General features: G+C 43.3%; 1 pseudogene; it reads right to left on the bottom strand.

Moving 5' to 3' along the window:
- The window catches only part of LOC135545461 (probable E3 ubiquitin-protein ligase MID2), a 190,919-nt pseudogene that overhangs the window by 120,928 nt on the left and 53,471 nt on the right, over positions 1-16,520 (bottom strand).

The raw sequence follows: 16,520 nt of genomic DNA, 5'->3' as shown, positions 1-16,520 counted from the left end.
GTAATGTCACTCAACAACGATGAGAACACAACAGCTATATTATTTATGCATCTTCGGCCTGGTTCCTGTAATGTCTCTCAAGAGTCAAACCATTATTTTACTTCTCTCATTGATACAACAGTAGAACTCTGAAGTCATCCCCACCACTATATGGACACATTATACCACAACATTATAAGCACATCCTAACTGTATTTAACACAATGTGGATACACAATATTTTATAATAAGGCATTTTAATACATTGTATCTCTCCTACGTTGTATCTCTCCTACGAGGTATCTCTCCTACGTTGTATCTCTCCTACGTTGTATCTCTCCTATCTCTCCTACGTTGTATCTCTCCTGCATCACTAACTCTGAGGTCATGATGACTTGAGGCCGTCGAGTGGTGCAGCGGTCTAAGGCACTGCATCGCATCGCTTAAGGCTTCACTCCTACAGACCCTGGTTTGATCCCGGGCTGTATCACAACCAGCCGTGATCGGGAGTCCCATAGGGTGGCGCACAACTGGCCCAGCGTCGTCCGGGTTTGAGGAGGGTTTGGGTAAGCCGTCATTGTACATAAAAATGTGTTCTTGACTGACTTTCCTAGTTAAATAAAGGTTCATTAAAAAATGTACTTAAAAAATGACTACGATATGGATACACATGCTGGCAGACCAGGTCAGTGAAGCAGCTTTAGTGTTGAATTAGCTTCAGCAAGACCGTTTTTTAACAAGCTGATTCAGCAGTCTTTTGTATAGTGGGTCAACACAGCTAGGCTGAACACAGAAAAGCTTTAGGTAATGCACAGTCATCTATTATGATAATGACTCTCTCTCTGTGTCTCTCTCTCTCTGTCTCTCTCTCTGTGTCTCTCTCTCTCTCTCCCTGTCTCTCTCTCCCTGTCTCTCTCTCTCTGTCTCTCTCTCTCTGTCTCTCTCTCTCTCTCTCTCTCTCTCTCTCTCTCTCTCTCTCTCTCTCTCTCTCTCTCTCTCTCTCTCTCTCCCTCTCTCTCTCTCTCTTCTCTCTGTCTCTCTCCTCTCTCTCTCGCTCTCTCTCTCTCTCCCCCTCTCTCTCTCTGTCTCCTCTCTCTCTCTCTCTCTCTCTCTCTCTCGCTCTCTCTCTCCTCTCTGTCTCTCTCCTCTCTCTCGCTCTTTCTCTCTCTCCCCTCTCTCTCTGCCTCTCTCTCCTCGCTCTCTCTCCTCTCTCTCGCTCTCTCTCCTCTCTCTCTCTCTCTCTCTCTCTCTCTCTCTCTCTCTGTCTCTCTCCTCTCTCTCTCTGTCTCTCTCCTCTCTCTCCTCTCTCTCTCTCTCTCTCTCTCTCTCTCTCTCTCTCTAATTCCGTTCAGTTCAATTTAAGGGCTTTATTGGCATTGGAAACATATGCTTACATTGCCAAAGCCAATAAACAAAGGGGAAAAAAACAATCAGAAACGAACGGTAAACATTACACTCACAAAAGTTTTAAAATAATATAGATGTTTCTGCTACACTGGCTGCCCTTTTCTTGTGGCAACAGATCCCACATCTTGCTGCTGTGATGGCACACAGTGGTACTTCACCCAATAGATATGGGGTCTATGTATATGACAGCCATGTCTGTCTATGGCGGCCTTTCTCAAGAGCAAGGCTATGCTCACTGAGTCTGTACATAGTCAAAGCTTTCCTTACGTTTGGGACAGTCACAGTGGTCAGGTATTCTGCCACTGTGTACTCTCTGTTTAGGAACAAACAGTATTCTAGTTTGCTCTGTTTTTTTGTTAATTCTTTCCAATGTGACAAGTAATTATCTTTTTTGTTCTCATGATTTGGTTGGGTCTAATTGTGTTGCTGTCCTTGGGCTGTGTTGAGTCTGATTGTGTTTGTGAACAAGGTCCCAGTACCAGCTGGCTGAGAGGACTCGAGGGGACTCTACTCCAGGTTCATCTCAACGTAGGTGATGTCACGACTTCCGCTGAAGTTGGCTCCCCTGCCTGTTTGGGCGGTGCTCGGCGTCGTCGTCACCGTCCTACTAGCCGCTACCGATCCCTTTTTCGTTTGTCTGTTTGTCTGAATTAGTCTTCTCCGAGCTCTGACGCTGCTGATAGCCTACCAAACACGTGACCGTTTAGTCACGGAATTAGGCTTCTCCGAGCTCTGACGCTGCTGATAGCCTACCAAACACGTGACCGTTTAGTCACGGGAATTAGGCTTCTCCGAGCTCTGACGCTGCTGATAGCCTACCAAACATGCCAACTGCCTGGTACTCAACACTCTACTGTCAAATGTAAATGTATTCGAAAAACTGTGTGAGAAAACAGAGTGATGGCCTCTATTAAAAAGAGGAGGTTCCAATCAGCTTTCTATAGGTTAGACCAACTATATTTATTTCTCAACTTTCCTAATATTAAGCACACTGCTTCTCTTTACAACAGGAGTATAGCCTACCTGGCTGGCATGAAAATTAAGCACGGGAAAAGTGTCCTCCATTCGCTATTTAAATGCATAGATGATGTCTTTTCCCCCTGTTCTGAGACAGGTGTATGAGATAATGATCCATTCTAAATCATAACCCAATTTCAGACATATATTATTTAGTAAACTCAACAAAACAAGAAATGTCCTCTCACTGTCAACTGCATTTATTTTCAGCAAACTGAACATGCGTAAATATTTGTGTGAACATAAGATTCAACAACCGAGACATAAACTGAACAAGTTCCACAGACATGTGACTAACAGAAATGGAATAATGTGTCCCTGAACAAAGGGGGGTCAAAATCAAAAGTAACAGTCAGTATCTGGTGTGGCCACCAGCTGCATTAAGTACTGCAGTGCATCGCCTCCTCATGGACTTCACCAGATTTGCCAGTTCTTGCTGTGAGATGTTACCCCACTCTTCCACCAAGGCACCTGCAAGTTCCCAAATATTTCTGGGGGGGAATGTTCCTAGCCCTCACCCTCCGATCCAACATGTCCCAGACATGCTCAATGGGATTGAGATCTGGGCTCTTCGCTGGCCATGGCAGAACACCGACAGTCCTGTCTTGCAGGAAATCACGCACAGAACGAGCAGTATGGCTGGTGGCATTGTCATGCTGGAAGGTCATGTCAGGATGAGTCTGCAGGAAGGATACCACATGAGGGAGGAAGGATGTCTTCCCTGTAACACACAGTGTTGAGATTGCCTGCAGTGATAACAAGCTCAGTCCGATGATGCTGTGACACACCGCCCCAGACCATGACGAACCCTCCACCTCCAAATCGATCCCGCACCAAAGTACAGGCCTCGGTGTAAAGCTCAGTCCTTCCACGATCACCTCTGGTGAGACAAAACCGCAACTCGTCAGTGAAGAGCACTTTTTGCCAGTCCTGTCTGGTCCAGCGACGGTGGGTTTGTACTCATAGGTGATGTTGTTGCCGGTGATGTCTTACAACATGCCTACAAGCCCTCAGTCCAGCCTCTCTCAGCCTATTGAGGACAGTCTGAGCACTGATGGAGGAATTGTGTGTTCCTGGTGTAACTCGTGCAATTGTTGTTGCCATCCTGTACTTGTCCCGCAAGTGTGATGTTCGGATGTACCGATCCTGTGCAGGTGTTGTTACACGTGGGGTTTGCCACTGCGAGGACGATCTGCTGTCTGTCCTGTCTCCCTGTAGCGCTGTCTTAGGTGTCTCACAGTACGGATATTGCATATTATTGCCCTGTGGAACAGTCATTAAGACACTAACAGCTTACAGACGGTAGGCAATTAACTTCTTCGATATAGGGGGCACTCTTTTAATTTTTGGATAAAAAAACGTTCCCGTTTTAAACAAGATAATTTGTCAAGAAAAGATTCTCGACTTTGCATATAATTGACAGCGTTGGAAAGAAAACACTCTGACGTTTCCAAAACTGCAAAGATATTGTCTGTGAGTGCCCCAGAACTAATGCTACAGGCGAAACCAAGATGAAATTTCATACAGAAACAATAAACGAAATAACAACCGTGAAGCTAATGCGAACTGTGCTGAAACAAGCAATCAACATAGACAATCACCCACAAACAGACAGTGCAACCCAGGCTACCTAAGTATGATTCTCAATCAGAGACAACTAATGACACGTGGCCTAACTTAAGGGTTTGGGAATCTATTCTTCTGAAATAGATTACATTTTCTTCATATCATGTTTCTTTAGATCTTTCTAAAACAAATAATTGATTGATTGTGAAAGTGTTGGCTATATTACGTGGATTAATTAGACTTTTTTTTAAATGTAGAAGCCAGAAGATACTAAATGTGTTTATGTTAATTAACAGTTAACTGTGATATCAGCAGTTATTTGCTAGACAATCACCAGCTGACAGACCTTTTTTTTCCCACACTTTAAAATGAAGATATTCAGAACCTTATCTTATTCATTTAGGCCCCTGGCTTAGTCAGACTGACGCAGTGATAGACAGCTGTCACACTCAGCTGTTCACACGCTGGCTACCGGGCGTTACGCTTTGAGTTCTTGAGTGTCATAGAGATTTTGGTTACGGATCACTTGAACAGTTTCTGTTCCTGTTGGAGCCTGTGATATCTGTTCCTGTTGGAGCCTGTGAAATATGTTCCTGTTGGAGTCTGTGTAATATGTTCCTGTTGGAGTCTGTGAAATATGTTCCTGTTGGAGTCTGTGTAATATGTTCCTGTTGGAGCCTGTGAAATATGTTCCTGTTGGAGTCTGTGTAATATGTTCCTGTTGGAGTCTGTGAAATATGTTCCTGTTGGAGCCTGTGAAATATGTTCCTGTTGGAGTCTGTGTAATATGTTCCTGTTGGAGTCTGTGTAATATGTTCCTGTTGGAGTCTGTGAAATATGTTCCTGTTGGAGTCTGTGAAATATGTTCCTGTTGGAGTCTGTGAAATCTGTTCCTGTTGGAGCCTGTGAAATATGTTCCTGTTGGAGCCTGTGAAATATGTTCCTGTTGGAGCCTGTGAAATATGTTCCTGTTGGAGTCTGTGTAATATGTTCCTGTTGGAGCCTGTGAAATCTGTTCCTGTTGGAGCCTGTGAAATATGTTCCTGTTGGAGCCTGTGAAATCTGTTCCTGTTGGAGCCTGTGAAATATGTTCCTGTTGGAGCCTGTGAAATATGTTCCTGTTGGCCCGAAAGAGGACATTTTCTAAACAAGCTCATGAAAAACAACAATAGGCTGTAAACAGCGTCACTCCTATAATAACAAACATAGGAGGCTGTAAACAGTGTCACTCCTACAATAACAAACAGAGGAGGCTGTAAACAGTGTCACTCCTACAATAACAAACATACAGAGGCTGTAAACAGTGTCACTCCTATAATAACAAACATAGGAGACTGTAAACAGGGCGCTGTGTCACTCCTATAATAACAAACATAGGAGACTGTAAACAGGGCGCTGTGTCACTCCTATAATAACAAACATAGGAGACTGTAAACAGTGTCACTCCTATAATAACAAACATAGGAGGCTGTAAACAGTGTCACTCCTACAATAACAAACATAGGAGGCTGTAAACAGTGTCACTCCTATAATAACAAACATAGGAGGCTGTAAACAGTGTCACTCCTACAATAACAAACAGAGGAGGCTGTAAACAGTGTCACTCCTATAATAACAAACATAGGAGACTGTAAACAGTGTCACTCCTATAATAACAAACAGAGGAGGCTGTAAACAGTGTCACTCCTATAATAACAAACATAGGAGACTGTAAACAGTGTCACTCCTATAATAACAAACAGAGGAGGCTGTAAACAGTGTCACTCCTACAATAACAAACATAGGAGGCTGTAAACAGTGTCACTCCTACAATAACAAACATAGGAGACTGTAAACAGTGTCACTCCTATAATAACAAACAGAGGAGGCTGTAAACAGGGCGCTGTGTCACTCCTATAATAACAAACATAGGAGACTGTAAACAGTGTCACTCCTATAATAACAAACATAGAGCCTTGAAATCTGTTCCTGAGGCTGTAAACAGCGTCACTCCTATAATAACAAACAGAGGAGGCTGTAAACAGGGCGCTGTGTCACTCCTATAATAACAAACATAGGAGACTGTAAACAGTGTCACTCCTATAATAACAAACATAGGAGGCTGTAAACAGTGTCACTCCTATAATAACAAACATAGGAGACTGTAAACAGTGTCACTCCTATAATAACAAACATAGGAGACTGTAAACAGTGTCACTCCTATAATAACAAACATAGGAGGCTGTAAACAGTGTCACTCCTATAATAACAAACATAGGAGACTGTAAACAGTGTCACTCCTATAATAACAAACATAGGAGACTGTAAACAGTGTCACTCCTATAATAACAAACATAGGAGGCTGTAAACAGTGTCACTCCTATAATAACAAACATAGGAGACTGTAAACAGCGTCACTCCTATAATAACAAACATAGGAGGCTGTAAACAGTGTCACTCCTATAATAACAAACATAGGAGGCTGTAAACAGGGCGCTGTGTCACTCCTATAATAACAAACATAGGAGACTGTAAACAGTGTCACTCCTATAATAACAAACATAGGAGGCTGTAAACAGTGTCACTCCTATAATAACAAACATAGGAGACTGTAAACAGTGTCACTCCTATAATAACAAACATAGGAGGCTGTAAACAGTGTCACTCCTATAATAACAAACATAGGAGACTGTAAACAGCGTCACTCCTATAATAACAAACATAGGAGACTGTAAACAGTGTCACTCCTATAATAACAAACATAGGAGACTGTAAACAGTGTCACTCCTACAATAACAAACATAGGAGACTGTAAACAGTGTCACTCCTATAATAACAAACATAGGAGGCTGTAAACAGGGTGCTGTGTCACTCCTATAATAACAAACATAGGAGGCTGTAAACAGTGTCACTCCTACAATAACAAACATAGGAGGCTGTAAACAGTGTCACTCCTATAATAACAAACATAGGAGGCTGTAAACAGTGTCACTCCTATAATAACAAACATAGGAGGCTGTAAACAGCGTCACTCCTACAATAACAAACATACAGAGGCTGTAAACAGTGTCACTCCTACAATAACAAACATAGGAGACTGTAAACAGGGTGCTGTGTCACTCCTATAATAACAAACATAGGAGGCTGTAAACAGGGCGCTGTGTCACTCCTATAATAACAAACATACAGAGGCTGTAAACAGTGTCACTCCTACAATAACAAACATAGGAGGCTGTAAACAGGGTGCTGTGTCACTCCTATAATAACAAACATAGGAGGCTGTAAACAGTGTCACTCCTATAATAACAAACATAGGAGGCTGTAAACAGCGTCACTCCTATAATAACAAACATAGGAGGCTGTAAACAGTGTCACTCCTACAATAACAAACATAGGAGGCTGTAAACAGGGCGCTGTGTCACTCCTATAATAACAAACATAGGAGGCTGTAAACAGTGTCACTCCTATAATAACAAACATAGGAGGCTGTAAACAGCGTCACTCCTACAATAACAAACATACAGAGGCTGTAAACAGTGTCACTCCTACAATAACAAACATAGGAGGCTGTAAACAGTGTCACTCCTATAATAACAAACATAGGAGGCTGTAAACAGCGTCACTCCTACAATAACAAACATAGGAGGCTGTAAACAGCGTCACTCCTACAATAACAAACATAGGAGGCTGTAAACAGTGTCACTCCTACAATAACAAACATAGGAGGCTGTAAACAGCGTCACTCCTACAATAACAAACATAGGAGGCTGTAAACAGGGCGCTGTGTCACTCCTACAATAACAAACATAGGAGGCTGTAAACAGTGTCACTCCTACAATAACAAACATAGGAGGCTGTAAACAGCGTCACTCCTATAATAACAAACATAGGAGGCTGTAAACAGTGTCACTCCTACAATAACAAACATAGGAGGCTGTAAACAGCGTCACTCCTATAATAACAAACATAGGAGGCTGTAAACAGTGTCACTCCTACAATAACAAACATAGGAGACTGTAAACAGTGTCACTCCTATAATAACAAACATAGGAGGCTGTAAACAGCGTCACTCCTACAATAACAAACATAGGAGACTGTAAACAGTGTCACTCCTATAATAACAAACATAGGAGGCTGTAAACAGCGTCACTCCTACAATAACAAACATACAGAGGCTGTAAACAGCGTCACTCCTACAATAACAAACAGAGGAGGCTGTAAACAGTGTCACTCCTACAATAACAAACATACAGAGGCTGTAAACAGTGTCACTCCTACAATAACAAACATACAGAGGCTGTAAACAGTGTCACTCCTATAATAACAAACATAGGAGGCTGTAAACAGCGTCACTCCTATAATAACAAACATAGGAGGCTGTAAACAGCGTCACTCCTATAATAACAAACATAGGAGGCTGTAAACAGCGTCACTCCTATAATAACAAACATAGGAGGCTGTAAACAGTGTCACTCCTATAATAACAAACATAGGAGGCTGTAAACAGTGTCACTCCTATAATAACAAACATAGGAGGCTGTAAACAGTGTCACTCCTACAATAACAAACATAGGAGGCTGTAAACAGTGTCACTCCTACAATAACAAACATAGGAGGCTGTAAACAGTGTCACTCCTACAATAACAAACATAGGAGGCTGTAAACAGCGTCACTCCTACAATAACAAACATAGGAGGCTGTAAACAGCGTCACTCCTACAATAACAAACATAGGAGGCTGTAAACAGCGTCACTCCTACAATAACAAACATAGGAGGCTGTAAACAGCGTCACTCCTATAATAACAAACATAGGAGGCTGTAAACAGTGTCACTCCTACAATAACAAACATAGGAGGCTGTAAACAGCGTCACTCCTATAATAACAAACATAGGAGGCTGTAAACAGCGTCACTCCTATAATAACAAACATAGGAGGCTGTAAACAGCGTCACTCCTACAATAACAAACATAGGAGGCTGTAAACAGCGTCACTCCTATAATAACAAACATAGGAGACTGTAAACAGTGTCACTCCTATAATAACAAACATAGGAGACTGTAAACAGTGTCACTCCTATAATAACAAACATAGGAGGCTGTAAACAGCGTCACTCCTATAATAACAAACATAGGAGACTGTAAACAGTGTCACTCCTATAATAACAAACATAGGAGACTGTAAACAGTGTCACTCCTATAATAACAAACATACAGAGGCTGTAAACAGGGCGCTGTGTCACTCCTACAATAACAAACATAGGAGGCTGTAAACAGTGTCACTCCTATAATAACAAACATAGGAGACTGTAAACAGTGTCACTCCTATAATAACAAACATAGGAGACTGTAAACAGTGTCACTCCTATAATAACAAACATAGGAGACTGTAAACAGTGTCACTCCTATAATAACAAACATAGGAGACTGTAAACAGTGTCACTCCTATAATAACAAACATAGGAGACTGTAAACAGCGTCACTCCTATAATAACAAACATAGGAGACTGTAAACAGTGTCACTCCTATAATAACAAACATAGGAGGCTGTAAACAGTGTCACTCCTATAATAACAAACATAGGAGGCTGTAAACAGCGTCACTCCTACAATAACAAACATACAGAGGCTGTAAACAGGGCGCTGTGTCACTCCTATAATAACAAACATAGGAGACTGTAAACAGTGTCACTCCTATAATAACAAACATAGGAGACTGTAAACAGTGTCACTCCTATAATAACAAACATAGGAGACTGTAAACAGCGTCACTCCTATAATAACAAACATACAGAGGCTGTAAACAGCGTCACTCCTATAATAACAAACATAGGAGACTGTAAACAGTGTCACTCCTATAATAACAAACATAGGAGACTGTAAACAGTGTCACTCCTATAATAACAAACAGAGGAGGCTGTAAACACGGGCTGCTGTGTCACTCCTATAATAACAAACATAGGAGACTGTAAACAGTGTCACTCCTATAATAACAAACATAGGAGACTGTAAACAGTGTCACTCCTATAATAACAAACATAGGAGGCTGTAAACAGTGTCACTCCTATAATAACAAACATAGGAGGCTGTAAACAGTGTCACTCCTACAATAACAAACATAGGAGACTGTAAACAGCGTCACTCCTACAATAACAAACATAGGAGACTGTAAACAGTGTCACTCCTATAATAACAAACATAGGAGACTGTAAACAGCGTCACTCCTACAATAACAAACATAGGAGACTGTAAACAGTGTCACTCCTATAATAACAAACAGTGGAGGCTGTAAACACGGGGCTGTGTCACTCCTATTATAACAATAAATCCCCCTGACCGGCAAATTACAAACATAGGAGACTTTCAGCGTTGTTATTATTTCTTAAAGCCTTCCCTAAAGCCTTCCCTAAAGCCTTCCAAAGCCCTCCCTAAAGCCTTCCCTAAAGCCTTCCCTAAAGCCTTCCCTAAAGCCCTCCCTAAAGCCTTCCCTAAAGCCTTCCCTAAAGCCTTCCCTAAAGCCCTCCCTAAAGCCCTCCCTAAAGCCTTCCCTAAAGCCCTCCCTAAAGCCTTCCCTAAAGCCTTCCCTAAAGCCTTCCCTAAAGCCTTCCCTAAAGCCTTCCCTAAAGCCTTCCCTAAAGCCTTCCCTAAAGCCTTCCCTAAAGCCTTCCCTAAAGCCTTCCCTAAAGCCTTCCCTAAAGCCTTCCCTAAAGTGTTTATAATCAAACTCAAAACGTTTCCCTTGATTTATCCTTATGAAAAACAGAAACAGAACATTGTTCCAAAAGTTGCTTAAAATGTATCTTATACACTGTCCACCCTCTGAATCAGAGATGTAAATATTTGCACAATATAGTTTTATGTATTGATACATTATGATGTTGTTTGGGGTGGAAATATAGCGTTTTGCCACAAAACATGATTATTTGCCTCTCTGAAGTAAAAAAATGATCTTGCAATATTTCAAACAAAATCATGTCGTTTTTTTTTCATTCGCCCATGTCATGGCAAGATGATCACAATAATACCTTTATCACTTTCACAAGATGTATTTTTAATTTATGTCAATTCACCAACATTTCTGAAAATGTATATATTGCATTTCGGAATGAAACCCTTCAAACACAGTTTGTTGAGGTGTACAGTTAGTGTGTGATCTGTGTATTAGAGAGAGCAGGGGAGGGGGTGGGGGCTCACCTTGAGTTTGTCGAAGCGTTCGCTGAGAGAGGAGACTTGATGTTCTCTGTGTCGTCCCACCAGCTTACACAGCGCACATATCAGCTGGTCATCCACGATGCAGTACATATTAACCTTCTCATTCTCATGCTCCAGACAGGTGAGGCCTCTCAGGTGGGCGTCATGCACTCGGCTCCACCAACCGGTGACTGGTAAACGGCTTCTTATTGGGGTGCGTGGCACGTAGACACCTGTCACAGTACGACACCTCGCAGGTCACGCACGTCTTGACTGCCTCGCAGGCGGGTCCTGCTCACAGAACTGGCAGCTGATACGGTGCTCCAGAGACATGGTGGCAGTGTGCTGATGAGAGGAGGGCTGGGCCGGGCTGGAGCGGGCGCTGTGGCTGCCGGAGCTTCCTCCTCCGCTGCTGCTATAGGGCCTGTGGCCTCCGGAGAGACCTGGGGCACGACGGCTCTCACTGGGGGAGTTAGGGCCGCTGACGGAGGCCTTCTGGAAACGGTGGATGATGTTCTGCAGGGTCACATTGCCTTCCCTAGGCCCTCCAGGCCGCGGTGGTTCAGCGTGATGACGTAACGGCAGGTGGGGCACTGGAAGGCAGAGATGGACTCTAGAGGTTTGTTGGACGAGCAGTGGGAGACTAGGATGCGGTGGGCGCAGTTGAAACACAGGCTGTGGGCGCAGGGTAAGAGTAGGGGATCTTCAAACAGCTCCAGGCAGATTGGGCAGGTGAGCTCAGACTCCAGTGTTTCCATCTTCAGCAGAACCAATCTAGAGGTGACATCGAATCCCACGGAAGCTGGTCAATCACCTGAAAGAGGAGATCAGAGACAGAGTTGACTATGAGTACATAGGACTCTAAAACTCTATGCCTCACTGGCAGACTGAATAATGAAACTAGCTGGGTAGAGATGGGGCTGGCAGACTGAAAATGAGACTAGCTGAGTAGAGACGGGCTGGCAGACTGAATAATGAAACTAGCTGGGTAGAGATGGGGCTGGCAGACTGAATAATGAGACTAGCTGAGTAGAGATGGCCTGGCAGACTGAATAATGAAACTAGCTGGGTAGAGATGGGCTGGCAGACTGAATAATGAGACTAGATGGGTAGAGATGGGCTGGCAGACTGAATAATGAAACTAGCTGGGTAGAGATGGGCTGGCAGACTGAATAATGAGACTAGCTGAGTAGAGATGGGCTGGCAGACTGAATAATGAGACTAGATGGGTAGAGATGGGCTGGCAGACTGAATAATGAAACTAGCTGGGTAGAGATGGGGCTGGCAGACTGTATAACGAGACTAGCTGAGTAGAATGGGCTGGCAGACTGAATAATGAGACTAGATGGGTAGAGATGGGGCTGGCAGACTGAATAATGAGACTAGCTGAGTAGAGATGGGCTGGCAGACTGAATAATGAGACTAGATGGATAGAGATGGGGCTGGCAGACTGAATAATGAGACTAGCTGGAGTAGAGATGGGCTGGCAGACTGAATAATGAGACTAGATGGGTAGAGATGGGCTGGCAGACTGAATAACGAGACTAGCTGAGTAGAGATGGGGCTGGCAGACTGAATAATGGAACTAGCTGGGTAGAGATGGGGCTGGCAAACTGAATAATGAGACTAGATGGATAGAGATGGGGCTGGCAGACTGAATTATTAGACTAGATGGGTAGAGATGGGGCTGGCAGACTGCATAATGAGACTAGATGGGTAGAGATGGGGCTGGCAGACTGAATAATGAGACTAGATGGGTAGAGATGGGCTGGCAGACTGAATTATGAAACTAGCTGGGTAGAGATGGGCTGGCAGACTGAATAATGAAACTAGATGGGTAGAGATGGGCTTCAGCAGACTGAATAATGAGACTAGATGGGTAGAGATGGGGCTGGCAAACTGAATAATGAAACTAGCTGGGTAGAGATGAGGCTGGCAGACTGAATAACGAGACTAGATGGGTAGAGATGGGCTGGCAGACTGAATAATGAGACTAGATGGGTAGAGATGGGCTGGCAGACTGAATAATGAGACTAGATGGGTAGAGATGGGGCTGGCAGACTGAATAATGAGACTAGCTGAGTAGAGATGGGCTGGCAGACTGAATAATGAGACTAGATGGGTAGAGATGGGCTGGCAGACTGAATAATGAAACTAGCTGGGTAGAGATGGGGCTGGCAGACTGTATAACGAGACTAGCTGAGTAGAGATGGGCTGGCAGACTGCATAATGAGACTAGATGGGTAGAGATGGGGCTGGCAGACTGAATAATGAGACTAGATGGGTAGAGATGGGGCTGGCAGACTGAATAATGAGACTAGCTGAGTAGAGATGGGCTGGCAGACTGAATAATGAGACTAGATGGGTAGAGATGGGGCTGGCAGACTGCATAATGAGACTAGATGGGTAGAGATGGGGCTGGCAGACTGAATAATGAGACTAGATGGGTAGAGATGGGGCTGGCAGACTGCATAATGAGACTAGATGGGTAGGGATGGGGCTGGCAGACTGAATAATGAAACTAGCTGAGTAGAGATGGGGCTGGCAGACTGCATAATGAGACTAGATGGGTAGAGATGGGGAAGGTCTGTACAGACAGAAATCATGCACCCTGTTCCCTATATAGTGCACTACTTTTGACCAGGGCCCATACTAGTGCATTAGACAGGGAATAGGATGTGATTTGGGACACATCCAGACAGAGATGCAGGCTGATCTGATCAGTGTAATGGTTCCAGCTGAAGACCGGGCACAGTGGTGGCAGCCCTGCCCTGCCTGGCATCTCTCCAGAGCCTCCAGCCTCAGTGAACCTAGCAGCCCATCCACACTCACACAACTGCCTGCCTGGTGCTGTCAAATGACCTGGCATATAATGCATGAGACACACAGAGACACACATAGACACAGAGAGAGAAGAGATAGAGAGAGAGAGAAAGAGAGACAGAGAGTTAGAGAGAGACAGAGACAGAGAGAAAGCCTCTTGAATTGAATTGAGAGAGAGAGACAGAGAGTTAGAGAGAGAGACAGAGACAGAGAGAAAGCCCCATGAATTGAATTGAATTGAGAGAGAGAGAGAATTAGAGAGTGAGAGAGAGAGACAGAGAGAGAGAGACAGAGAAAGACAGAAAGCCCATTGAATTGAATTGAATTGAGAGAGAGAGACAAAATACAGGACAAAATAAAAACCCAAAAAGGCCTGTGGTGTTGATGGTATCCTCAATCCTCTGCATTATCATTAACAGCACACTCCTCTGCATTATCATTTCCTCAATGAAAACAATGTACTGAGCAAATGTCAAATTGGCTTTTTACCAAATTACCGTACAACAGACCATGTATTCACCCTGCACACCCTAATTGACAACCAAACAAACCAAAACAAAGGCAAAGTCTTCTAATGCATTGTTGATTTAAAAAAAGCCTTTGACTCAATTTGGCATGAGGGTCTGCTATACAAACTGATGGAAAGTGGTGTTAAGGGGGTAAAACATACGACATTATAAAATCCATGTACACAAACAACAAGTGTGCGGTTAAAATTGGCAAAAAACACACACGTTTCTTCACACAGGGTCGTGGGGTGAGACAGGGATGCAGCTTAAGCCCCACCCTCTTCAACATATATTTCAACGAATTGGCGCGGGCACTAGAACAGTCTGCAGCACCCGACCTCACCCTACTAGAATCCGAAGTCAAATGTCTGCTGTTTGCTGATGATCTGGTGCTTCTGTCATCAACCAAGGAGGGCCTATAGCAGCACCTAGATCTTATGCACAGATTCTGTCAGACCTGGGCCCTGACAGTAAATCTCAGTAAGACCAAAATAATGGTGTTCCAAAAAAGGGTCCAGACAACAGGACCACAAATACAAATTCCATCTAGACACTGTTGCCCTAGAGCACACACAAAAAACTATACATACCTTGGCCTAAACATCAGCGCCACAGGTAACTTCCACAAAGCTGTGAACGATCTGAGAGACAGGGCAAGAAGGGCATTCTATGCCATCAAAAGGAACATAAATTTCAACATACCAATTAGAATTTGGCTAAAAATACTTGAATCAGTCATAGGGCCCATTGCCCTTTATGGTTGTGAGGTCTGGGGTCCGCTCACCAACCAAGACTTCACAAAATGGGACAAACACCAAATTGAGACTCTGCACGCAGAATTCTGCAAAAATATCCTCCCTGTACGACGTAGAACACTAAATAATGCATGCAGAGCAGAATTAGGCCGATACCCACTAACGATCAAAATCCAGAAAAGAGCTGTTAAATTCTATAACCACCTTAAAGGAAGCGATTCCAAAACCTTCCATAACAAAGCCATCTCCTACAGAGAGATGAACCTGGAGAAGAGTCCCCTAAGCAAGCTTGTCCTGGGGCTCTGTTCACAAACACAAACACACCCTACAGAGCCCCAGGAGAGCAGCACAATTAGACCCAACCAAATCATGAGAAAACAAAAAGATAATTACTTGACACATTGGAAAGAATTAACAAAAAACAGAGCAAACTTGAATGCTTTTTGGCCCTAAACAGAGAGTACACAGCGGCAGAATACCTGACCACTGTGACTGACCCAAAATTAAGGTAAGCTTTGACTATGTACAGACTCAGTGAGCATAGCCTTGCTATTGAGAAAGGCCGGCTCTCAGGCAGACAGGCTCTCACAGCCCACAAAATGATGTGGAAATCGACCTGCACTTCCTAACCTCCTGCCCAATGTATGACCATATTAGAGAAACATATTTCCCTCAGATTACACAGATCCACAAATAATTTGAAAACAAATCCAATTTTGATAAACTCCCATATCTACTGGGTGAAATTCCACAGTGTGCCATCATAGCAGCAAGATTTGTGACCTGTTGCCACCAGAAAAGGGCAACCAGTGAAGAACAAACACCATTGTAAATACAACCCATATTTATGCTTATTTATTTTATCTTGTGTCCTTTAACCATTTGTACATTGTTAAAACACTGTATATATATAATATGACATTTGTAATGTCTTTATTGTTTTGAAACTTCTGTGTGTGTAATGTTTACTGTTAATTTTTATTCTTTATTTCACTTTATATATTCACTTTATATATTATCTACCTTACTTGCTTTGGCAATGTTAACACATGTTTCCCATGCCAATAAAGAGAGAGAGAGAGAGAGAGAGAGAGAGAGAGAGAGAGAGAGAGAGAGAGAGAGAGAGAGACAGAGAGAGAGCGATTAGAGAGAGACAGAGAGAGACAGAGAGAGACGAGAGAGAGAGACAGAGAGAGACAGAGAGAGAGAGAGACAGAGAGACAGAGAGAGAGAGAGACAGAGAGAGAGAGACAGAGAGAGAAACAGAGAGAGAGACAGAGAGAGAGACAGAGAGAGA

The sequence above is a fragment of the Oncorhynchus masou genome, chromosome 9 (assembly GCF_036934945.1).
Source record: "Oncorhynchus masou masou isolate Uvic2021 chromosome 9, UVic_Omas_1.1, whole genome shotgun sequence".
NCBI classification, from domain to species: Eukaryota; Metazoa; Chordata; class Actinopteri; order Salmoniformes; family Salmonidae; genus Oncorhynchus; species Oncorhynchus masou.
Note: the sequence above shows the minus strand (reverse complement) of the source record. Positions and strands in the feature narration are given on the sequence as shown.